We start from the raw sequence: 25,084 nt of genomic DNA, 5'->3' as shown, positions 1-25,084 counted from the left end.
AAAAATAGGCTTAGTTTTCTAAGAAATTAAGGTCATGTTCTGCATTCGCTTATTCACACTCATCAGTTCACTTATACTGAATATTTATGCATTTATGAAACAATCCCTGTGGCACTCACTGGGCAAAAACAGGCTATACTTTACTGAACTCCATCATTCCAATCTCTGATTAGTTGTACCTTCTTACCCGTTTCACTGTTAAAGCGTTTATTCATGTCTTCTGGTTTTTAAAATGTGTTTGTCTATCTCCTTATATGAAAACTCCTTAAGGCAGTGGAGTGTCTCATTAAACTTGATTTTCCACAGTCCTTAACCTAATTCTTAGCTTTTAATGGACCCTCCATAAGTGTTTGTTGCTTTGGTTGTTTTTTTTTAAAACCTCAAAACTCTCAGTGATTGTAGATGAGAAATTTAGCCAGCCCTTTCCCCTTAACAACTCACTGACATTAAGTGACATTAACACAGCATATGCTAAATCAAGCTGTTTAAAAATCTCTGGGCCCTGTGAGCTACCAGGACTCAGAAAGGGAGGCCTTGAATGGGCCAGAACCTGCTGGGCAAGTCCTGGGCCCCAGGTCGCTCCTGCAGGAGGGAGGGCTGTGCGTGTACTGACTTGTAGGCTGGAGAGGGAAGTGAAGAAAGAAGCCTAAAAGCGCAGGTTCAGGGGTTCACCTCTCTGAAGCTTTGCTTTCTCCTTTTTTTCACATTCACACTTGCAAGAGACTCCTGCCCACCCTTGGGGCCTGGGGGTCAAGGTCGCACACAGAGCGCTTGTTTGCCAAGCTTCCTTTCTTATTCCCAGCTTTGCACAGCAAAACTCATTCCTTCATGCTTGTGGAGACGCTCAGCGTTTATTTAATTCTTTAGTGAGGCTTCGATTGGTAGCTAACAATGTTGTTTCCGTTCTTTTAGAAAAGGAGCTTTACTTCATTAAAACATGGTGGAAGGAACGTCACATTTAATAGAAAGAAAACTAAAAAAGGGGGGGTGGGGGCGTGAAAATGACTTGTTGCCCCGGAATGAAAATGAGAATGAAGATGGATTAGAAGGAGGCCAGAAGTCCCAGGAGTTCCCAGGGTGGGCGATCTCCACTTCAGCACGGACCCTGGGGTCTTAGCGTCTCTCATCATCCTGTGGTTTTGGGGAAGAGCAGCCGCAGCATACCTGGGAGCTTGACGAAAGTTCAGAACTCAGGCCCCACTCCAGGTTTAGGAATAAAAATCTGCATTTTAACGTGAGCCCGAGGCGATTGTCTTCACATTCAAGTTTTGAGAAACACTGATAATATCTGGATGCATCTGAATCGTAAAGACTTCAAAGAGGGGCTCTCCACTTTGCCCTGGGGGAGGGGATCCAGCTGCCCCCTTTCTCCCAGGTTGGCTGCTGTACTCAGTCATCCTTGTGGAATATAAAGCATCACTTTAGGCTGAAACAGCAACTCTACTAGATCAATGTTCAGATGTCTAGAAGCTTCTCAGCCAAGGAGAAAGATTATATTGCAACATTTTATCCTGATAAGAAGTAGGTGTTATTTGTTCCACTTTAGGGATAAGGAAATTGGGGTTCGGAGATGTTAAGTAGTTTGTCCAAGATCATCCTGCCAGCCAGTGGCACTGCAGAGATTCAAGCCCAGGTCTACGTAATGGCAAAGCTCATGATTTTTCATATGCACGATGCTTTTGTGGTTATTATTGTGAGCTCTATTCTTTTTCAACAGCACCCTTTCTTGTCTTTCCTTTCATATTACACACATAAATTTTTTCAGGATAAATTTATACTGCAGCCTAAATTAGAGCTATGTTTCCTACGGTTTAAATTTAGTTATTTGCAACTGCCAACCACCCTGTCCCCCTTCAAGCAATTTTCAAACATGAGGATCTGTAACTGCCGAGGGGAAGGGGAAGGAAACAGAAAAAGAAAGGCGCAGTGACAGAGCAAGGGTTCCACTCCGGAATTGACCCCCAGAGGAGTCGGGGCTGTGCCAGAAAGAAGAGGGAGATAAAAGAGCTGAGGACTCAAAACCGGAGACAGAAGAGAACTGTGTAAACAGATGATTCTATCCGCTTTGGCAGCTCTGCCTCCGTCACCTCATTCTGATCGACTTCCCACACTCCACATAGAAGGGACTCAACGTGTCAACAGCGACAATGTCAGTGCCACAACGTGGGACACCCTCGCCAGAAAGGAGGTGGGGCAGATCTCTGAAAATGGCCACAGTCCACAGTTTTATGACATGTCATATACTTGCGGAATGTGGATTTTTTTTCACGGCCCTCCTTCAGGCAACTTGGGGGAAGAAAAAGAGAAAACAAGGGCGGATGAGGTTGGAGTGGGAATGTGGCAAGACGGAGCCAAAAGTTATAAATGACAACTCCAGGCCTAAAAATGAACGTGTCTATGAGGCCTTCCTCATTTTATGATCGAATTCTAATACTGAATTCACTTTTTTTTGAAGTAGACCAGTCCTCTTCCACATTTCTAAAGGGGTAAATAGCCTACTGTATATTGAACTCTGCAGTATTTACTTCCCCCAATTTTATTTTTTGAAAAAGTCAAAGCCACAGAAAAGTTGAAATAACAGTACAATGAAATTTGTATGCCCTTTACCTAGATTTAACAATTGTTAAGATTTTTCCATATTGTCTTTCTGTTTTTGTTGAACCTTTTTCACAACATGCTAATCCCTAAGTATAAGCACGTATCTCTAAGAACAAAGACATTCTCTGCATATCTGCAATATCATTATCTCATCCAAGAAATTTAATATTGATTTAATATCATCTAATATGTAGATCATATTCAACGTTCCCAAATGTCCCATATGTATATTCTTTATAACTGTTTTTTTTTTTTCTTTTTTTGATCCGGAATCCTATCAGCCTCATGCATTATATTTCATTGTAAAGTCTCAATTTTTTAAAATCTAGACTAAACAGTCTCGCCGCTTTTCCCCCTTATTTCTCATTACATTTTCAGCATTTAGGGCATTTTCTTGTAAAATATACTGTAACGGAAGGTGGGGTCTGGCTGCTTGATGCTCAAAAGCCAATAAAGAGGCCAGGGTGGTAGAAAGGAAAGTTTGCTTTATTTTGGATGCCAGTAACGGAGGAGGGGGTGGGACGCCTGTTCAAAGTCCAATTCCCCCCGACAATCAAGGGGCAAGATTTTATAGACAGAGGGAGGGGATTACATGCAGAAACAATACAGTCAGCTCTGACAGTCATCTTGAAATTGGTCGTCGGTGGTCTGACCAGCGTCATCTTGATTTTTAAGTACAGTTCATCTTCGGTTCCAGGGTCGGTTTGTTTCCATTGCTGTGAGGCCAGTTCTGGGAATAGTAGCAGCTACGTCATGGCTACAGCCTGGTCATCATGTAGTTAACGTCTTCCGCCTGGTGGGGGTTTCCGTATCTATAAGACAGCTCACAGGATATGGTTCAGAATATTACCTATAGCCCTTGAGAAGGAACTAAAAGTTCTTGCCTATGCTTAATGACTAAATTTTTATTATTTGGTCTCCTTTGACTGCTTTCCTTTGTTTCTGCATTTTCTCACTTCTCTGATTAAACTTATTCTTTGGCTAAAGTTTTTCCACAGACAAAAGGCAGGCTGAGGACATGATGGCGGGTGGGGGGCAAGGCCCATAGGGCTCTGCTCCATTTCCATATGACAATCTAGCTCTTACTATTTTCTTCATCGTAATTTGTTTCAGATTTATGTTTATTTAAAATGCCAGATATTGCACATGATTGTGGGGGAGAAGGTAGCCATGAGTCATGCTTCTTGAAGTTAAGCCTTTAACCAGATTGAGTGACGTTATCTAGAACCAAAGGAGCAAACTGCTGATTCCCACGGGCCGAATCTGGCTCGCCTGATTTTGTAAATTCTGTTTTGCAGGAATTCAGTCACGCTCATTCATGTATATATTTTCTGTGGCTGCTTGGCTGCTTTCCTGCTAAAAGCAGAGTTGAGTAGGTAGAGCAGAGAATGTGTGGCCTGCAAAGTATAAAATGTTTACTGTGTGGCCCTTTATAGAATCAATTTGCAAACCCTGATCTAGAATAAGAAATACAAATGTTACTTTCTCCTTTGACTGTTAGTCAAGGCATAGCTCAAATACTATCAGATAGACCATACAGATCTCCTTGATGATGATTTTCTACGTCTCCTTGAAGTAGAAAGAACTAAATTTATCAAGATCATTCATCTTGATTTTTAAAATCTCTTCTCTTTAAAAACTCCTTTAATGTCCTTATATTGTCCACTTGGATTTAATCCAAACTCCTCAGCAGGAAATTCAAGAAAAGGCTCTTCATAACTCTTCATAGCTTGGTTCTAGACAGCATGTCTTGTGTCATATTAGTTCCCCTATAGTCTAGTTCAGTGGCTCTCAAACGTAAGTGTATAAAAAAGACCATAATCACTGAAGCGTTGTGTTTAAAAATGCAAATTATCAAGCCCTACATCCAAAGATATGATTAACAAGTTCTAGGATAAAAGGCCGTAAGTAATCTGCAATTTTCACAAGTACTCCAGGTCAGTCTGGTACAGGTGGTCTGAAAACCACATATTGAAAATCAGTGCTTCTGTTGGTAGGAATGTAAGTTGGTAAAGCCACTATGGAAAACAGTTTGGAGGTTCCTTAAAAAACTAAAAATGGAACTACCATATGACCCAGCAACCCCACTACTGGGCATATACCCTGAGAAAACCATAATCCAAAAAGAAACATGTACCATAATGTTCATTGCAACACTGTTTACAATAGCCAGGATGTGGAAGCCACTTAAATGCCCATCAACAGATGAGTGGATAAAGAAGATGTGGCACATATATACAATGGAATATTACTCAGCCATAAAAAGGAATGAAATTGAGTTATTTGTAATGAGGTGGATAGACCTAGAGTCTGTCATACAGAGTGAAGTAAGCCAGAAAGAGATAAACAAATACTGAATGCTAACTCATATATAGGGAATCTAAAAAAAAAAAAAAAAAAAAGGTACTGATGAACCCAGTGACAGGGCAAGAATAAAGATGCAGATGTAGAGAATGGACTTGAGGACACAGGGTGGGGGTGGAGGGCAAAGAGGAAGCTGGGAGGAAGTGAGAGAGTAGTATTGACATATATACACTACCAACTGTAAAATAGATAGCTCGTGGGAAGTTCCTGCATAACATAGGGAGATAAACTTGATGATAGGTGATGCCTTAGAGGGTCAGGATAGGGAGGGTGGGAGGGAGTTGTGGGAGGGAGGGGATATGGGGATATATGTATAAATACAGTTGATTCACGTTGGTTTACCTCAAAAATTGGCACAACGGTGTAAAGCAATTATATTCCAATAAAGAGCTTTTTAAAAAAAAAAAACAAAGAAAATCAGTGCTTTAGGGAGAGCAGGGTATTTGCATTTGACTCCTCCATGCCTTCCATGCCCCTTCCAGAAAGTTTGCCTCCTTGCTGTTCATTAAAGGGTCTAGGCAAATGCCCTTTGGTGAAACTGATTTAGTGTTCTTCCTACTAGGCTCCTTCCTAGTACACTCATTCACTCTAGCCTGATCTCATGGAAATGTATACAGTTCTATTATCATTTCTCTCTTTACATTATTGTACTTTATTATTGCCAACCACATGGAGTTCCTTGGGGGCAGGAGGAATCTTAGGCATGTGTGTTCCCAAGGCACAGTGCCTTGCACATAATTGACTTGGGATAAATATTGAAGTGTATGTTTGAATGAATAAAATGGTCATTTGAAATAGATTTTATTTGATGTTATTGACATTTTATTATACTGTACATGTTGATAACCTAATAAGATAAGCTCTCTCCTTCATATGTGTTATATAAAATATATTTATATAATCCCTGAAAAGGATTTGGTGTTAAAAGACACTATTAAGAGAGTGAAAAGAGAAGCCAGGCTGTGAAAATTTATTTTCAATTACATGTATGTGACAAAGGATTCCTAATAAGAATGTGTTAAGAGTTCCTGTAATTCAATGAGAAAAAGACAAACCACCTAATTAAAAAACATAAGCAAAAGATTTTTAAAGGCACTTTACAAAAGGGGATATCCAAATGGCTAACAAGGATATTAAAAGCCACTTGACATTCTTAGTTAACAGGAAAATGCAAATTAAAACCACAACGAGATACAATTACACACCTACTATCGATAGAATGAGGAAGAGTACGCAAGGACATGAAGCAACTGAGACTCTCCTGCTTTGCTAGTGGGAGTGTAAACTGGCATAACCATTTTAGAAACTGTTTGGCAATATCTATGAACCCTAAATATACATCTACTCTATAAACCAGCAATCCCACTCTTAAGTATACACCCAAGAGAAATAAGGCCATTTGCTTTTTAAAAGACGAAAAAGAATATTCATAGCAGTTTATTCACAATAACTAAAAACTGGAAACAACCCAGAAGTCCATCAATAGGAGAATGGATAAATAATTGTAGAATATTAACATAATAGAATACTATCCAGCAATAAAAAAGAATGAATTATTAATTCATTAACACAAGAGGGATGACTTTCTTAGACATGGTGTCGAGTGCTAGAAGCCCAAAATAAGTACATGCTGTATGATTCCATTTATGTGAAGTTCAAGAACAGGTAAAACTGATCTATGATCATAAGAGAATAATGGTTACCTTTTGGGGAGCTATTGAGTGGGAAGGGCTCAAAGGAATCCCTTTTTGGGGATACTGAAAATATTTTATAGCTTGATCAAGTGATGATTTTCCAGTGGATAAATATGTAAAAAATCATCAAGTTCAGCACATAAGATTGGTGTACTTAATGTACCCTATTATACATATGTTAAATTTCAATTAAACAGTTTAGAAAAAAATCCAGGGCAGCTTACATCACATCTCTATGTTATAGCTGCGGAGCTATGGATGACACAATCTCAGGACTTTGATGTTTACTCACATCTTCAACTCCTTCCCAACCAGTGCCAGTTCCTCATCTGCAAGTAGGGATTAAATCATACTTTCCTCACCTGGTTGTCATAAAGATTAAATAAATAAATACAAAACAAAAAACTCAGAGCAGTTCACGGGACATACTGATAAGTAAGAATTAGTTATTATTATGACGCACCTGTGCTTAAATTTACACAATACTGTAAAACATACCTGGCTGGTCATTATATCTTCTTTTATTTGTTGTTGAAGTATAGTTGATTTACAATGTTTCAGATATACAGCAAGGTGATTCAGTTATATATACATACATATAAAACTGAATATACGTTTATTCTTTTTCAGATTCTTTCCCATTATAGGTTATTACAAGATACTGAATATAGTTCCCTGTGCTGTACAATTAAATATCCTAGGGTAGGTAAATTAGGAGGAAAATAAGTGGGATTGAAAATGGGGGATAAAGAAGGAAAACATTAACATTTTTTCATTGAAGAGGAGACTAGCAAAGGACTCAGGGAAAGAGCGTGCAATGGAAAAAAGAACACAATGAACTCAACTCTGTTCCCAAGGGACTGGAGGGTGTGACATCAGCTTTGCTTTCTGAAACAAATACCTTCAATGTTGCTGGTATTTTTAAAAATTTTTTTGAAATGTAGTTGATTTACAGTGTTGTGTTAGTTTCAGGTATACAGCAAAGTGATTCATTTATATATATACATATATTATACATATATATATACATACATACTTATTCTTTTTTTATATTCTCTTCCATTATAGGTTATTTCAAGGTATTGAGTATAGTTCCCTGTGCTATATAGTAGGTACTTGTTGATTATCTATTTTATATACAGTAGTGAGTATATGTTAATCTCAAACTCCTAATTTATCCTCCCCCCTCTTTGGTAATCATAGGTTTGTTTTCTATGCCCGTGAGTCTATTTCTGTTTTGTAAATAATCTCATTTGTATCATTTTTTTAGATTCCATATATAAGTGATATCATAATATTTGTCTTTCTCTGTCTGACTTACTTCACTTAGTATGATAATCTCTTGGTCCATCCATGTTGCTACAAATGGCATTATTTCATTCTTTTTTTATGGCTTGAGTAGTATTCCATTGTATACATCGTATATACTATCGCTTCTTTACCCATTCATCTGTCAACGGACATCTAGCTTGCTTCTATGTCTTGGTTACTATGAATAGTGCTACTAAGAATATTGGGGTGCATGTATCTTTTTTTTTTAATCTTTATTGGAGTATGATTGCTTTACACTATTGTGTCAGCCTCCGCCGTACAACAAAGCGAAAGAGCCACATGTCTACATATATCCCCATATCCCCTCCCTCCCAAGCCCCCCTCCCAACCTCCCCATCCCACCCCCCTAAGTCTTCACAAAGCATCAAGCTAGTCTCCTGTGCTCTGTATTAGCTTCCCACTAGCCATCTATTTTACATTTGGCAGTGTGTATATGTTGATGCTACTCTCTCACTACGTCCCAGCTTCCCTTCCCCCCGGTGCCCTCAAGTCTGTTCTCTACATTTGCATCTCCATTCCTACCCTGCCACTAGGTTCATCAGTACCATTTTTCTAGATTCTGTAAATATGTGTTAGCATATGGTATTTATTTTTCTCCTCCTGGCTTACTTCGCTCTGTATGACAGACTCTAGGTCCATCCACCTCACTACGAACAGCTCAATGTCACTCCTTTTTATGGCTGAGTAATATTCCATTGTATATATATACCACATCTTCTTTATCCACTCATCTGTGGATAGCCATTTAGGTTGCTTCCATGTCCTGGCTATTGTAAATAATGCTGCGATGAACATTGTGGTCCATGTATCCTTTTGAACCCTGGTTCTCTCCAGGTATATGACCCGTAGTGGGATTGCTGGGTCGTATGGTAGTTCCATTTTTAGTTTTTTGAGGAACCTCCATGCTTAGAGTTTTCTCTGAATATATGTCCAGGAGTGGGATTGCAGGATCATGTGGTAACTCTATTTTTAGTCTTTTAAAGAAGCTTCATACTGTTCCCCATGGTGGCTGCACCAATTTATATTTCTACCAACAATGTAGGAGGGTTCCCTTTTCTCCACACCCTCTTCAGCATTTATTATTATGAACTCTTTTTTTTTTGGCTGCACCCAGGCCCTGGCAGTGAAAGCGCTGAGTCCTAACCATGAGACCATCAGGGAATTCCCTAGTTGTATGCTTTTTGATGATGGCCATTCTGACTGGTATGAGGTGGCAGTAGTTGTATTTTCAAACCATTTAAAATCTAATGGCCAGGCTTCCCTGGTGGCACAGTGGTTAAGAATCCACCTGCCAATGCAGGAGACATGCGTTTGATCCCTTCTCCAGGAAGATCCCACGTGCCACAGAGCAACTAAGCCCATGTGCTCCACAACTACGAGCCTATGCTTTAGAGCCCAGGAGCCACAACTACTCAGCACACGTGCTGCAACTACTGAAGCCCATGTGCCTAAAGCCTGTGCTCTGCAACAAGAGAAGCCACAGCAATGAGGTGCCTGTGCACCGCAAAGAAGAGAAGCCCCCGCTTGCCACAACTAGAGAAAGCCCATGTGCAGCAGTGAAGACCCAACACAGCCTATAAATGCATACATACATACATAAATAAAGTTGGAACAATACAGAGAATATTAGCATGGCCCCTGCCCAAGGATGACACGCACATTCTTGAAGTGTTCCATATTTAAAAAAAAAACAAAAACTAAAAGCCATCAACTTTCCTTAACACAATCTTCTCCTACAACCTGATTTTCTTAAAAATATATGTATATTAGAATGTCAAATGGAAAAAAAGATGGTAAAATAAGTACTCATAATGTATCACTTTTATATTTAATAAAATTACAGTTTCAAAAATATCAAGTGAAACAAATAAAATAAGGAAACAAGCAACAAATGTCACCCCTTTTTTAGACTTCATAAAATAATAAAGTGTCACTTACTTTTCCCCTTCACTCTTCAGAAGTAACCCCCACTATCAGATCAACCTTGTTTAAATTTTGTTTTCAGGGAACAAACATTCTGCTGTATGCATATCCTGTAGGTCTGAGGATGATTAAGAGCTGGCAATCAGTACACACAAGGCAAGGACAAATGAATGCAAGGCTCTGACGGAGAAGGTGTGTTGGAATGCATTCTCTTCTTGGTGGAGTCACAAGATTCTCCTTTGTCCTTTGCCTAAACCGGCCCCTTCAGCCTCACTCCTGCCGGCACAAAGACATTTGGTAAAATAAGTGCTAGGCGTGCACAACCACAGACTCACAGCTGAGGCTTTGTCTTTTCTCAAGTAAACATAATCCCAACAATAAGACACTGTCTGCGGGGACCAGGGGGTGGTAGGAGGGATGGTAAGTCGAGTTCTCTTTTCTGACTAGTTACTAGATTTGTAAAGTTTTTCCCCCTTACTTAACTCTGCTTTCCTCTTTTCTTAAACAGCGCCCAAGTGACATTTGATGCTCCTTTTAAGTGTGACTTTCCAGGAGGGTCTGATGAACCCCTGGGGCAAGTCATGTTGCTGGGATGGGAGGAGTTGGAGGGTCTTTGGAGTCTATGAGCCATTTTACCCAGAATTAAGGGCTCCTTGAGAATTATTTGATGCTTCTATTCTAAAGCTCACAAATATTTTACCATGCTGCTAGGCTGCTTAGATTGGATTTTGGGTGAGTATAGGATCTCCTATATCTTTTTATCTTAAGATTTTCAATAAAATGTTCTACTTTTATTTTCTCTCTGCCCCTATCCTTATTCATTGTGTCTCTATTCTAAAACTTGTACTAGCCTTTTCCCCTCCTCAAATCCCTTTATGGGTTTCATTCCTTTAGTTCATTCAACACGTATTTTGTTGAGTACTTACCATTGCCAGGCACTGCTCTAGGTTTAGGGATATAGCAGTGAAAAAGACCAGGTTCCTGGCATCATGGGGCTTAGGTTGTAACTGAAAACAGAAGATAAACAAATATATATTCATAGCACATAAAATAATATCTTGTAGTAATAAGCATCATGGAAAAAAACACAGCAGTGTAAATGTATGGAAAATGATACGTAGGGATGAGAGTCTTTATTTTAGGTACATTGGTCAGGGAAGGCCTCGCCCATAAGGTGACATTCCTTGTGATGTCTTTACTTTCTTCTCCAGTCTTTCAAGGGGCTGGTGATCTGTTTCTGTACCCCTCATTCCACATCGCCCTTCTTATCTAGAGCTTGTGTCAATGCATCCTTCCCTGCAGCCCTTTCCGTGATGCTCCTGCTTTCTTTGTTTGCCCTCACTCTGGACTTCTTTCTACGGTCTCACATTCTCTCCCTAATAATTTCCAGGAGTTTCCTTCAACGGCATAGCCCTGTCACAAAGAATTTGCATGTGAGTGCTTAACACATACTTTTAAATGATTTTAATACTATTCATCTGTCTTGAAATTCCTATTTGAGAAATAATTTTAGTATAAACCAGAGGTTTTCAAACTTTTGATTTGATGAACTACTGTACATAGGGGATAAAAGACTTTAAAAGAATTACCTTTCCCAGCTCCTCTGCTCAGCCCTGCAAGTGCTAAAAAGAATATCAGTTCAATAGAGCTTTGTTTAATAGACAGCTACTGTAGTGGCTATTAAATACCTATTTTGTGCTGAATAGCATACATTGAAATCTGGAGTGGAAATGACTCCTAAAAAAAAAAACCCACACTCATTTCTAGTGTGACTCACATTTTGAACAAAGCCCAGAACACCTGTTGTTTATTCCCTACCATTTGGAACTCTACCTTCATTTCTGGGTTTCCTCCAGAGGACACGGAGCAGGGATTTGCACAGTCTTCCATTTAACAAATAAATCCAACAATGGAGTGAATCCTGTGAGTTTCATCAAACAATATACAGAGGCTGAATTTCTGAGTTTCTTGGCCAGGCCTGTGGGACCACATAATCCTTATAACAAATGTCCACGCTCAGCATAATACCTGGGCCATGATTGCTATTGAGTGTATCAATGAACAGAAAGGGAAGGGCCGTGTCTAGTAATTTAAGATTCACAAGCTCTTCAGAATAATTTGATTCTGTGTCATCCATCATTTGGAAACTGTCTATGTCAGCTTTGGAGGCACTTTTATTATCATAGTGAGAAGTAGTTTTTATTAGAACAGTAAACATGAAACTATTATCTACACAGATGCAATGGCCTGCAAAACGAGTACTTTACACTTTAATTAAGAACAAAGCACCCAACTATATGAGATTGAACTTTGGAATCACATCTTTGTTTTTGTTTCATCTTGTAATGCTGAACAAGGAATCCGAGAGAAAGGGTCAGGCAAAGCAGCTATTTAAGGATTGAATTAATGGATTGCATCTCCTAGCTGCTTCAGGGGCTGCTCAGGTGAAGCCAGAGAATGGCAGCACCGTGGTGGTTAAGAATCTAGTTGTCGGTTTTGTAGGCTCTGTGATTTCCTTCTGTCAGTTTGCCAAGGAATGAGCTGTCAGGCTCTTTCTGCTTCTCAGCTTCTTTCCTGGGTCTGCGCCTTCTGCCTCCCAGCTTCAGGCTTTGCTCTACCCAGACTATGACCCATCTGAGCAGCAAGGGCATTATTTGTGCAATTGTTAGAAATGTGGAATCTCAGGCTCTACCCCAAACCTCCTGAATCAGCATCTGCATTTTAGCAAGACCACATGTCTGCATGTTAAAGTTTGACAAGCACTAATCTAAAGGGCTCTAGCCCAGCACTGAACAATGTGGTCATCATATCTTAGTGAGCCTCAGACTCATTGACAGAATCGTTTATACAAAAATGACAATTCCTAGTGCCGATCCCAGAGATTTGATTTAGGGAGTCTGGGATGAGGGCTTGGAATCTCTCTTTCTTGGGCATGTGCTGCTGGTCTGGTTCTGAGCTCAGGCTTAGTCCTGCCAGTTGTATTTTTAAATAGTCTTGTGTCTTTACCACAGTTCTGTCAATGGGTATTCTGTGTCTCAATCTTTGCTTTAAAAACTATTTCCAATGATGTCTTCAAAATTTCTATGCAGAAAGTTCTTAGTACAACAATCTGATTCAAAGAAGGATGCTTGAAACTGTTTTCGCTTCACCCTTTACATAAAATTGAGGAAGCCTCAGTTGCCCATATCTAGAAATCAGAGATGAAGTTAATGGAGATTATTGGGGGGGCATCATTACTATTTATTCATACCGGTCTTCTCCCCCTGGGCCTAGAGACCTTCTCTTGAACTTCAGGGTTGTAATTAGAGTCCTTTCACCACAAGCATCAGAACCAGCCTCTGCCTAACTCAACACAGGAATTTATTACGAAGATATCCAATGGCTCCCACAACAGCAAGATGGCGATAGAGCAAGCTCATAAATGGGTAGGTTGCAGGGCAGATTTGGAGGTCTCAGTAGCAAGAGCTTCTCAATAGTTCTGTCTCAGAGCCACCCCTGGAAGGAATGAGTTCCAACTATTTTCAATCTTTTTGCTACTTTTCTGAAGATTCAAATCCCAGGACAGGAATATTTGGCCTGACTTGGTGAGGGGAGGGCTGCCCACCCTGAGTAGCAGTCCTAACGGACTGTATCCAAAAAGAAAGGTAGTTCTCCAGTGGAGATGGGGGTGCTAGAATAGATGGCTGGCAGCCAAGAAAGAAATCAGTGTCTTACTACCTGAAAGCATACTTCTATGGCTCCTCAGACTTCACTAGATGTAAGTTCCATGAGACCAGAATTTTTCTCTTTTGGTCTCTGTTGTATTTTATGTGCATAGAGCAGTGCCGGCACAGAGTAGGTTCTTCGTAAGTATTTGTTGAATGAGTGAAGGAATGAATGACCAGTCAGGCTGTATGACATGATGGCTAATTACAGCCTCTGGAGTCAAGCTGCCTGGGTTCAAAGCCAAACACTCTTACCTCCTAGTTGTGTTAACCTTGGGTGGGTATTTAACTTCTTTATGCTTGAGTGCTTAGGTGTCCTTCTAGTTAAAGTGGTATTGATAAGAAGTCTTATTTCATAGGGCTGTAGTCAGAACGTGCTTAGAATGGTGCCTGTTATGTTTCATCTATCTATTGCTGTGTAACAAACTCTTGCAAAACCTAGTGACTTAAACGACATTTTATTTATTTGCTCATGATTCTGTAATTTGGGCAGGCCTTGGAGGGGACAACTCGTCTCTGTCCCCTGTGATGTCTGCTGGTGGTGAAACATCCATGGTAGCATCTTGGCTCACATGTCTGGCATCTCAGCAAACGTGCCTCAGATGGTTGGGGGCTGGCTGGAAGACCTTGCCTAAAGTCATATATCTGGGACCTTGGTTCTTGCTGTCAGCTGGGTTCTCAGTTCTCCATGCAGCCTTAGGACTGCTCCCTCTCCACGTGACCTCTCATGTCTCTCCATGGAGTTTCTGAGCTGCCCATGTAAGAAGGCTGGCTACTCTGCTTCCAAGGGTGCAAAAATGGAAGCCTCTAGGTCCTTAAGGCATAAAGTCTTAAGGCTGAGGTTGCGTTCTATTGGTTTCTCAACCTCGGTGCCATTGACATTTGAGGTCAGAGAATTCTTTGTCGTGGGGACTGTACTCTGTGTTGTTGGATGTTTAACACCTCCCTGGCCTCTACCCCCTAGATGCCAGAAGCACTTCCACTTCCTCTAACTGGTGACAAACAAAATTGTCTCCAAACATCGTCAGGCGTCCCCCAGGGTTGAGAACTGTTTGGTTAAAGCAAGGGGCAGGTCGAGTCCAGATTCAAGGGGAGAGGCTGAGGAGGGCATGAATGCCAGGAGACTGGCTCGTTGAGAGCCGTCAGCATAACAGACTCTCACCACTATTACTATCTCTGAACGTTGCTTGCTGCAGGCATCCCTGCTCTTCGATTTTGCCCACGTGCTGGACCATCTCTCCCTCTGTCTAAAGGGCTCCTCTTCCTAACTGCTTGCCTGAATGTCCTCTCTCGTCATTGGCAGCGCTCTGCAGTCTCCGTGTCTGGTGGTTGCTCTTGGCCACCCTAGTGGCTGGTTGTGTTGGTTCTCTTCTCTCTTTCCCGTCCTTTGCGGTTAACTGAGCTATCGCCAATGCTCACATAATAGCACATGACCGGGCTCTGGGGCCAGTAAGGCCGATCTTATAGCCTCTGAATGTGGCATATGTCAAACCCACACGTATTAACAATTGCTACTCTCTCTCCCTGAAAGGCACTTACTTGCCTGATCACCCTCTCCTCCTCCAACTCCTATTTTTCCTGCAGGATGCATCCTAGGGGCCACTTCCTCTAGGCAAGTCTCCTGGAAAGCCCAGTCTCTAGTCTGATTTAGCAATTTCTTAAGGGCAGAGGTCCTGTCATTTTCAACTTCATATTCCCAGCACAGCGTCTGTCACATGGAAAATATGTCTCAGATCGATAAATGGAAGCTTTAAAAGGCAAAGGAAAGAGCTTAAAATTTGAGAAGAGGGACTTCCCCGGTGGTCCAGTGGTCGAGACGCCGTGCTTTCTCTGCAGGGGGTGCGGGTTCAGTCCCTGGTGGGGAAACTAAGATCCCACATGTGCACGGTGCGGCCTAAAAAATAAAAATTATGAGTAAGATAAAGTAAAATAAAGTAAAATCTGAAGAGAGACTGAGAAAGTGTGAGAGTGAATCGTGTCATTACTTGGGAGAATAACCTTCTGGGCAGGAGAAGCAGCAAGTTCCTGGCCAGCGGGAAGGTTGGAGCGGCTGTGGTGTTTGAGGAGGAGCAAGGTGACCAGTGGGCGGAGCAGGGTAAGGGAGGAAGACGGGGGTGGGAGAGGAGGTCGGGCAGGTAACAGGACAAGATCATTTGGATTTGCAGGTCAAGCTAAGGACTCTGGATTTTATTCTGAATGAGATGAGAAGTCTCTTGGGGAAGTTTTGAGCAGAAGAGTGGTTAACACTGACCTATATTTTTAGAGGATTATTCTGGTTCCTGTGTTGAGAGGGGTCAGGGCCAGGGGGGAAGCAGTGAGACCAATTAGGAAGCTGTTGCAATCATCTGGCAAGAGATGATGATGGCCTTCCCTGGTGGACTAGATGTGAAACAGGAGAGAAGGAGAGGTGTCGGGGAAGACGGCGTGGTTTGGAGCCTGAGCAAAAAGAATGGAGGGTTATTTTCTCAGAGGGGGTGAGTGTTTAGGAATGGAAATTAAAAAGTCTAGTTTTGACTCATGAAGTATGAGATCCTCACCATGCATTCAATTGGTTGCGGAGTAGGCAGCTTGATGTACAAGTGTGAAGTGCAGAGGAGATATATACACGCAAGATATTCATGTGGAAGTTCTAAGCTCTATTACTTAAGTTAGGATAAACTTCTGTGTTTAAAAAAATGGCACTATCAACTCTACTTCAATAAAAAAAGTAAAATTTTAAAAATGACAAAATTTGATGGCTCAATACTAGAAGATTATTTCTCATAATTCAATGGTCTAGGAAAGTTTCAGATTGTTGGCAAACTGTGAGGAGACCTATATCTATGGAGAGTTGGGGACAAAAACCTGATTGAAGGGTTCAACCAAGAATGGGGAAAGAAGGAATTGCAATTGGAGATGGTGTATAGACAATTCATTCAAGGAGTTTTGTTATAGAGGGAAGCCAAGAGATGGGTGGTAGCTTGATGGAGATGTAGCTTTGAGATTTTTGTTGTTGTCACTGTTTTTAAATTATCTAACACTTTTTTTTTCAATAGGAAAAATTACAGCATGTTGGTATGCTGATGGGAATGGCTCAATAGAGAGGAAAAGATTGCTGATGCAGAAAGGAGAGAGGAGAGTTTCAAGAGCCCAATCCTTGAGTAGGCGGAGGAAATGCCAACCAGAATGAGCGCTTGGCTTTAGATAGGGTTGTGGTGTTTTCATACGTAAAAACAGCTGCCAGCCCGAGTGTATGGGCACAGATGCAGCCAGGGGGGTCCACCGTCCTGCTTTGTCTGGGACTCAGTGTCTTCCTCAGTTATGAGCCTTTCTGTGCCCAAACTGGCACAGCCAAGGGCAAATGGGGGTGGGCTGGTCACCCTAGAGGTAGAAAAATTTGTGGTATGAGTTTATGGAAGCTCTCTTTTGGTTGCTTTCAGTATTGCCGTATGAGAAAGGGCAAGCCTTCTTCAGGTGACTCAACCCATTACTAAGCATCCACAAAGCCTAAATCCCAGTGTTATACAATGTGAAGGATATTCCCATTAATAAGTTCCTGTTCTCATGGAGCTTAGGAACGTGGGAAACATAGTAAAGAACATGACTGAATGTAAGACAAGCCCATGAGGGAAGTGTGTGTTACTGAACCAAACTTGGGTCTGCTCACCCAATACTCAGTAAAGCCAATTTACTGACACCAGTTATGGTGAAAGGAATGTGTAGCATTTATTGCAAGGTGCCCAGTGTGGGGCCAAGCAGGGAAAACAGACAGCTCAGGCTCAAAAGATTCAAACTCCCCAGTGGCTTTCAGGAAAGGGTTTTTAAAGGCAAGGTGAGGGAGAGGGTCACAGGGTGTGTGATCAGCTCATGCACATTCTTCTGATTGGCTGGCGGCAAGGTCACAGGGTGATGTTTCAGGAATCTGTCATCAACCTTCTGGTTCCAACCAGCCTGGGGTCAGTATGCAGTTAACATCGTCTTCCTGGTAGGGATTTTAGTATCTGCAAAACAACTCAAGGATATGCCTCAGATATTATCTATCACCTTTAAGGAGGAACTAAAGGTCCTTGACTTTGTTTTATGGCTAACCTCTTATTATTTCATCTTGCTTGACTCTTTTCCTTTGTTTCTGCATTTTCTCACTTCTCTGATTCAACTTGCTCTTTGGAACTCGAGAAAGGACTAGGAGGCTAAAGCTTTTCTACCAACAAGAGGTAAGCGGGGGACATGTGGGGGTCTGTCCCCAGGAAGGCCCCACAGGGTCCTGCTTGGTTTCATGTGTAATCGGTTTATACACTGTAAAGTCACATTCCATGTTCTTCAGGAACCTATTATCTGCTAGATTAGATAATACGCAATAATAATAATAAACATTTTCTAAGGTCTTACTGATTTTCAGCAGCTGAAACATCCATTGTCTCATTTCATCCTCACAGCAACCTATTGGGGAGGTTCTAGTTTTATCATCTCCATTTTACAACTGAGGAAACAAATGTATGATGATTGAGCAATTTGCCTCAGGTCACACAGCAAGTGGTGGAGGCAGGTCTTGAAGCCTAGTTGACTTCCCCGCCGCAAGTTTGTAAACACTGCACTGCACTGCCTTCTAGAAATTGCTATAATGCATGATAATATATGATGAGTAGTACTGACAAGCACCCTACAAATTTAGAAGAACGACATATCATTTCCGATTATGGCAATCAAGGATGCCTTCATGGAGGAAGTGTCATAAATGGAACTTGAAGGAGGTTAGGTTTGCATTAGGCAGAAGTGAGGGAAGGACATGCCAGGCAGAGGAACCTCAATGAGGACTAAGTTTCTCCTTTGTTGTTACCTTCTATCCTCCTGGACTCCCCTGGCTCTATGATCAGCTTGCTTTTCCTTTACCTCCAAGAAGGATGTTTGCGATTTTAAGAAGGTAGAACCACAGAGTGGAATGATAACTTTGACTTTCTTACACATGCCTAACTTGTCTCCAGAGTTCCAGAATGGACAACAAAACTCTGTTGGTTTTCAATTATTTATTAATTATATGTATTTTAAAGTATAACATGTATATACAGAAAAGTGTACAAATCATGTCTTTTTATTAAATAAACACACCTGCATAACCAGCTTACAATTAAGAAACAGAACTTTGCCAGCATCCCTGTAGCCCCCTACATGCCACTTTTTAATCAGAACCTCCCTCCTCCCCACTCCAGCAGAGTTAATAGTTATCCTGACTTCTAAAATCACAGATTACTTTTGCCTAATTTTAAACTTGGTATAAATGGAATCCTACATTTTGTTCCTTTTTTCTATCTGGCTCGAACAAACTCAGTATGTTTGTAAGATTCATCAGTGTTACTGGATGTAACTTAGGTTTTTCATTCTCATTGCTATGTGGTATCTCACTGCATGAATACTCCAGAAAATTCTGCTATCTATTAAATCATTCCACTGTTGTGTGTTTGAATAATTTCCAGTTTTTGGAGATTAAGAATAGTGCTACCAGGAACATTTTTACACATGCCTTTGGGAAATTTCCTTTGAGCATAAACCTTCACATGTATTTAAAGGTTTGACAGAGTCTTTCTAGTGCTTTCATGTGTTTGCACCTGGCTGTGCTTCCAGCACCATCTGGCATGTACAGGTGAGGTTATGGGGTCAAAATGTTCACCTGTCAGTGCTCTTGGGTTTGTTGCAGAGCTTCTCACCAGGTTACAAAATGCACTGAAACTGGGTAATCAGGTCTCTGGAGATGAAAATAAAGTATTGCGTGTAGGTGGTTTAGCAAAAATCACCATCTTCTTCCTGAGTGGCTCATCCTAAACTATTAACAGAGCTAATTCTCATTCCTTTTGAGCAACACCAATTGCAAAGTCCTTGTAGTTCACTGTTCCTGGTCACAGGGGTTTTGTTCACCACTGTATCTACTACAGCACGATAGACACAATATTTGTGTCCGTTCCTGATGGTGTATAGAGTCAAGACCTTGTACCTTCTCACAGGACAAATTTTCCATCCTGTTCAATACAGTAACCACTAGCCACATGAAACTACTGAGCATTTGAAATGTGGCTAGTGTGATTGAAGAACTGAATATTTTTAGCATTTTATTTTAATTGATTTAAATTCATGAATGATACTCGACTCTGTTATGGAAAACTTTTAAATATGTTTGGACTAACTTGGTTACAAGAACCTACTTTTTTCAACTGTAAATTTTATGAAATCTATGTTCATATAAAGTATCTCTGATAGGTATTTCACAACCGAATTGAGATGAGTGTAAAACATACAAAAAGACTTTGTATGAAAAATAATGTAAAATACCTCATTTTTATATTGATTACATATTAAAATAACAATATTTTGAATATGCTGGGCTAAGTAAAGTATGCCATTAATGTCATTTCACGTTTCTTTTTTTATTGTGGCCACTAGCAAATCTTAAACGGTGTATGTGGCTTGCATTCTATTTCTGTTGGACAGTGCTCTTCTAGAAACTCCTAAATATAATGTTTCATGATAATTTCTAATAACCTTCTGCCTCAGGAAGCTGGGTAAGCATGTCTATTTATATCAGTACAGAATATGTTTCCGTATATATGGCTAATGGATGGTCAGGATAGGGAGGCATATTCAGTAGAGGAGAACGAGCATGAATTGTGGTGGCAAAGCTGTCTGGCTTTGTATCTAAGCTCTGCCACTTAATAGGTAGGTGATCTTGAGCAAACTACTTACATCTCTGAGTGCATAAACTTCCAAATATCCTCTTGCATAAATCAGGAACATGAATACCACAGAGGACACTGTCAGTGCTCCGCCCAGATTCCCTGGGTCTTACTTATTGTTTCTGAGCATATACACACCCACACCCTACCTCCAGTGGGGACACATTTCACACCCCTGAATTCCCCTGGCACCTCCAGCCCCAGTAGACTTCACCTAGAAATCACACCCTGACTCCCCCTCTTTTACCTCCTTCATCAAGGAGTCAGCTTCTGAGAATCTCACTTCGTATGTTTTGGGGGGATTAAATGAGCAGCGCCTGACACAGAGGATGTTATCAGCCTCACCCCATGATACACACCAGCGAGTACACTCCAAAGATTTTACTACCACATCTGGAAGATGTCAACGGTCAGTGAGTTTTTTATAGTTTGGAGTGGGTTTATAGTCACACATCCATAGTTTCTGTCTCTCTCAGAACTTTACCCTCAACCATTCTTTTTTCATCACCTCATGTAATGAACATGTGAAAAAAGAAAACCTCGTGGATTCATGGGACCTAGAGAACATTGAATCCATTTATGAAAACCAGTGTCACTTGTGTTTCTGTGATTTCTCCCTGAGTACACTGTTAGTCAGGTGCTGGGAGTAATTAAATCACTCCCAGGGTATAAACTGTACTGCTCTGGGGGTGGTGGTGGGGCATTAACCATTCAGAATCGAAGAAAAAAATTCTTTCGGTCATAAAAGAGCTTCCTGACACACACAAACACACACCCTACATAAATACATATAAATCCACATATAAATGTTGTGGTTATAGTATTTTGTATGCTAAATACAATCTGTTTATGCTTTTGCATATTCAGCCCATTCTTTTGAGAAGTTGTTAATAATATTAAGAGTTATGGGACTTCCTAGGTGGTGCAGTGGTTAAGAATCCACCTGCCAATGCAGGGGACAGGGGTTCGATCCCTGCTCCAGGAAGATCCCACATGCCACGGAGCAACTAAGCCCATGCGCCACAACTACTGAATCTGCTCTCTAGAGCCTGTGAGCCACAACTATTGAGCCCATGTGCCACAACTACTGAAACCCACACGCCTAGAGTCTGTGCTCCACAAGAGAAGCCACGACAATGAGGAGCCCACACACCACAATAAAGAGTAGCCCCCGCTCGCTGCAACTAGAGAAAGCCCACATGCAGCAACGAAGACCCAACAAACCAATAAATAAACAAATAAATAAATAAATTTATATAAAAAATAATACTACGAGTTATCATTTATTGAAGTTTATTATATCCCAGACATTGTTTTAAGGTATTGACAGACACTATCTCCTTTGATCTTCTCAAAACTCAGTTCATATATTGTCTCCTCAGAGAGGCCTTCCCTGGCTGCTCTGAATTAGCCGCCCTCAGCTACTCTACGGTAGCCTTTATCACTACTTGGGCTTTTGATTTATTTGCCTCATGTGTTTTTTGTGCCTCTCTCCACCCTCTCCTTGCCTATCCCACTTAGAATGTGTGTTGCAGACAGCAAGCACTTTCCTGTGTTACATACCATTGTATCACAGTTACTAGATCAGTGCCTGGCACATGATTGATAATCAGTAAATATTATGGAATGACACAATGAATGAAAAACTGAATATAGATGAGAACTCTGAAGCCCAGAGAGGCTAAAAGGTTAAGATCCCAGAGGTAGTGCATAGCAGTGCTTTTATCTCCATCTCTTATCCGCTACGCCCTGTTGTCCTTTATATTATGTGAGCTTTAGAAAGATGGCGTGTCTTACCCATAAGGAAATCACCCTCTGGTAAGAGAGGAATAACATTCACTTCCAATCAACAAATATTTTCTAACCCTTGCTAGGAAGTGTATTAAGCACTAAGGACACAAAAGTAAATGACACAGTACAGCCCAGTCCCTCGTGGAGCTTTCGGTCTAGACTCGGGTTGGGAGGACCAATATGATGAGTAGTAAGAAGCGAGACAGGTACTTTGAAAAGGAATGCACAGGGATAGAAAAGAATAGCAAGGGAACCCGACAAAGTCAAGAGGATTAGAAAAGGCTTCTCTGTGGGAGGGAGCATAGCTTGTTCAAGAAGCCAACCGAGAGAAGTACAATGTGAAAGTCGTGTAGAGGTGAGGGCAAGCATGGCAGGAGGTAAGTTGAGAACAGCCTTGAACATGACATCTATCAGTGATGACCATACATGGCAGAGAGTGACCTGTCCTAACAGTGCCATGGGAGTGAAGAGACTGGCAAGATTCCCACTAGAGGGGAAGCTTCATGCAGTCATTATAATGACACATACTTGGAGAGCGGAAAGCATATAGATACGCTGAGACAGGAGCAGAGCATCCAGTTTCTTGTTCTTGTCTCGATTTTAACTTTTGTGTAAATAATACATTCTGATGGTGTTATATATATAATACATAAAACTGTAAAATATCTCACTTCTATTTCTGTTTCTCACCTATCCAGTTCCCAAACCTCACAGTACCATAGGTAATCTCTTTTTTTTATGTGTTTTTTTAAACATATAAAATTCGAGAATTACTTTATGCAAATACAAGCAATTGTAAATGTAAATTCTTATCCCCTCTTTTACTGCACTATGTAGCATGCTATGCACAGGCATACCTCATTTTATTTCACTTTGCTTTATTGCACGTTTCAGATACTGTGTATTTTACAAATTGAAGGTTTGTAGCAACCCTGCATGGAGCAAGTCTACCAGTGCCATTTCTCCAACAGCATTTGCTCATTTTGTGTCTCCTGTTACATATGGGTCATTCTCATAATACTTCAAACTTTTCCATTATTATATTTGTTATGGTGATCTGTGCTCAGTGATCTTTAATGTTACTCTTGTAACTGTTTTACTTTAGCAATAAAGTATTTTTTAATTGAAGTATGTACATTGTGTTTTTAGACATAATGCTATTGCACACAATAGATGACAGTATAGTGTAAAAATAACTTTTATATGCACTGCGGAACCAAAAATTTGTGTGATTCACTTTATTGCAGTATTTGCTTTATTTGGTGGTCTGGAACTGAACCAGCAATGTATATATCATTCTACACTTTATTTTACAATGTGTTTTGGAATTCTTTCCATATCTGCACATAGAGAACCTCCTCTTTTTTTTTTTAACAGCTGCACAGTGTTCAGATGGATATGCCAAAATTTATTTAACTAGCCTTTTTTATTGATAACTTTTGTGCTTTCAATCTTTGGCTATTGAAGTTTTGCAGATATGGCAACTTACAACTGTGCAAGTATATTTACAATTTTTAAGGCTATTGCGGAATTGCCCCCAACAGGAGTTATATGAAAATGCCTCCAAATAGTTAGATTTAAGTACCAAGCTAACCATAAGACACAGAAGCAAATAAAATGATTTTTTTAAAATGATGCCACCAATGTACTTGTTCATGTTTTACAAAATACTGGATATAATTAAAAATTTTAAATGGAAAGTTGTGTCTTATGAATGTGGGAGAAACCACATTCAAAATGTTGACCACTGTCCTCAGCTACATGTCAGTGAGAATAAGTCCACAGGCCTTCGATGATGTGTGTAATATTCCTTGTACTCACATTCTATCCCCCTAAATGGATTCATTCTATTTATGTGACATCTTTCATCTTAGAAACTCCAAACCCCTTATAAGTACTGCTTGTTAATATTAATATGATCGTGATATGGAGAAAACCATCACATTATAGAGACAACTCCTCAGGAAGGTTTCAAATCTCCCCATCAATTTCATCTATCCTGATCATATGCATAAAAGTTTCAGCTGGCAAGTGGTTACCACTGGGAAATGACTTTCTTATACCAGGTTTGCAAGAGATAAGCTGATGAATTGCATTTAGTGATCTGAAGTTAATGATCTATCTGTGTAACAAGCAGCAGCTTGTTTGCCTGGTCCCAGGTTCTGCTGCCATTGCTTTAGGCAGTGCCATTATGCTGTCTCTGGGGAGAGAAGACAGCGATGAGGAGACAAATATTCCTCAGAATAGCACTAGAAGAGAAACCATGAACAGTGCAGAAGGGAAAGAGGAGAGGGGTCCAGAGCCAGGGTTAACTAGTGAATCCAGAATTCACTAGTCTAACGTCAGTTAAAAACAAAGTGAAAATCAAGTCCAAAAGGACACAGAGCAAGAACAGAACAGAAATTTAGAAATATGGGGCACCTGCCAAACAAGATTAGGGTGTTAGTGAAACTGACTACATTTAATAAAGACTCGCATCTGATATTTAAAATACAGACATTATCCAGCTAAGAGATTTGGTAAGAGTCCATATCCAGCCACCTGCACCACAAAGGTTAGAGGCTCTATGACTATGTTTAAGTAATGCTGACCTTTAGTCAAATGTGCGTCATAAACAGGGCCGGTTTATGTTCATTGCCAGTGCTTGAATGTCCGCGTTTGAGTTTGCAGACCCATGGTGGATAGGTTTGGTGACTGCTTGCTAGGAAGCGTCTATTACTACTGGTTTTTTGTTTTTGTTTTTACTTTAAGGATGACTCATCAAAAGAGATAATCGGTGCTTACATAAAAGGTAATAAATTTACAACCACAAACTCTGATGTGTAAAAAACATCACCTTTTACTTCTTGTTGTTGTTTTAAAAATGTGGTTGCTTATTTTTTCTTAATTGGTTTCTTTAAAATTCATCCTAATCCACTGGGTGGTGGAAAATTGACTCTCTGTCATTATTGGGGTTTCATCTCCCGCTGATCACACG

At 40.5% G+C, this 25,084-nt stretch overlaps 1 long non-coding RNA gene and 1 other non-coding gene across 3 annotated transcripts in view; one reads left to right on the top strand and one right to left on the bottom strand.

Annotated features, from left to right (window-relative positions):
- LOC130848133 (uncharacterized) overlaps positions 1 to 10,094 on the bottom strand; it is a 28,419-nt gene extending 18,325 nt beyond the window's left edge. The window contains exons 1-3 of one of the 2 annotated variants that reach the window (XR_009052539.1): positions 9,927 to 10,094; positions 6,881 to 7,018; positions 2,948 to 3,421 (exon numbers count right to left, since the gene is read on the bottom strand). This is a non-coding gene — a long non-coding RNA (uncharacterized LOC130848133). Of the gene's footprint in view, positions 1 to 2,947; positions 3,422 to 6,880; positions 7,019 to 9,926 lie in introns of those variants that run through there. The other variant, XR_009052538.1, reaches the window with a different exon arrangement.
- On the top strand, positions 9,568 to 9,671 carry LOC130850565 (U6 spliceosomal RNA). The gene has a single exon (XR_009052935.1). It is a non-coding gene; the product is annotated as a U6 spliceosomal RNA (small nuclear RNA).
- Positions 10,095 to 25,084: the final 14,990 nt, after the last annotated feature.

The sequence above is a fragment of the Hippopotamus amphibius genome, chromosome 3 (genome assembly GCF_030028045.1).
Source record: "Hippopotamus amphibius kiboko isolate mHipAmp2 chromosome 3, mHipAmp2.hap2, whole genome shotgun sequence".
Lineage (NCBI taxonomy): Eukaryota > Metazoa > Chordata > Mammalia > Artiodactyla > Hippopotamidae > Hippopotamus > Hippopotamus amphibius.
Note: the sequence above shows the minus strand (reverse complement) of the source record. Positions and strands in the feature narration are given on the sequence as shown.